Below are 1,115 nucleotides of genomic sequence, written 5' to 3'. Positions count from 1 at the left end.
AGAGAGAGAGAGAGAGAGAGAGAGAGGCAGTGGATTTTTTATAACACAAAACAATGGACGGACCAGAATTGATATTATTCATATATATAGAGAAGATAGTCCCTGATTTTCAGAACAATTTTTTACTATTGAAAGACGAGAGAGGGAGACAGAGAGAGAGGGCAGCATGTGATGTTTAATAAGGTACCTCTCTGCCTCTCTTCATCTTTTCTTCCTTCTTTCGGAGTTATTTGTTACTCTGGCAGACTACGAGGCATGATACTCAGGCACTTAGAAATTGTAGACATAGTATACACTAAATCAAATAAACTATGGGATGCCCTCCTTCAAATTATGTTGATTGAATATTTAACCATCAATAAATGTTGGCCAATGCATTTTTTTGGTTCATGATCGACTGACTTATTAGACACGTATAAAATATCCATTTCGTGAGTGCTTCCTCATCATCCATCGCACTCTGCCAAACTTTTTCTTCTTCTGCTTCCCTTTATTATTTTAGCTCTCTCCTTTGTGGGATTCTTCCTATAAACATTTCATTAATTAATGCGTAGCGGAAGTCTTTAAGCTCTTGCTTTTCCTTACAACCGTCTCTCAATGACAAAGTTCTCTTCATGGTAGACCCCACCATGCATGACTTTAACCATGCTATTTTATTTTATTTTTGCGTACGAAATTCTTAGAATCCTACTAAGCTACGACTCCTTACTCGGAAGCGGATTGACTGGTGTACCGTGTAGATACGTGTCGTGCGAGGACGAGCGCCGACGCTCCTCGAGCTCCGAGTTGTACCAACGGTTCTAAGGAGATCAAAGTTACATGGACCCGACGATGATGTATTTATTATATCCACACCTATTCATCTTTTTTAGAAATCATTTTAGACTATTAAACAAAAACTGAATCATATCCAAAGTTGAAATGGACCACACCAAAAATTGCAGTGAGGATAATGATTTTCACCGTTAAAAAATTCTTAGGGCCCACTATAACGTTTATTTTCTATCCAATCTATTAATAAGGACAAATACATGGATGAAGAGGACAAACAAATTTCATATTGATCCAAAACTTCTGTGACCCCCAAAAAGATTTCAATGGTAGACGTTCAATCC

Source organism: Magnolia sinica, chromosome 3 (genome assembly GCF_029962835.1).
Source record: "Magnolia sinica isolate HGM2019 chromosome 3, MsV1, whole genome shotgun sequence".
NCBI classification, from domain to species: domain Eukaryota; kingdom Viridiplantae; phylum Streptophyta; class Magnoliopsida; order Magnoliales; family Magnoliaceae; genus Magnolia; species Magnolia sinica.
This window is presented reverse-complemented; position numbering follows the sequence as displayed.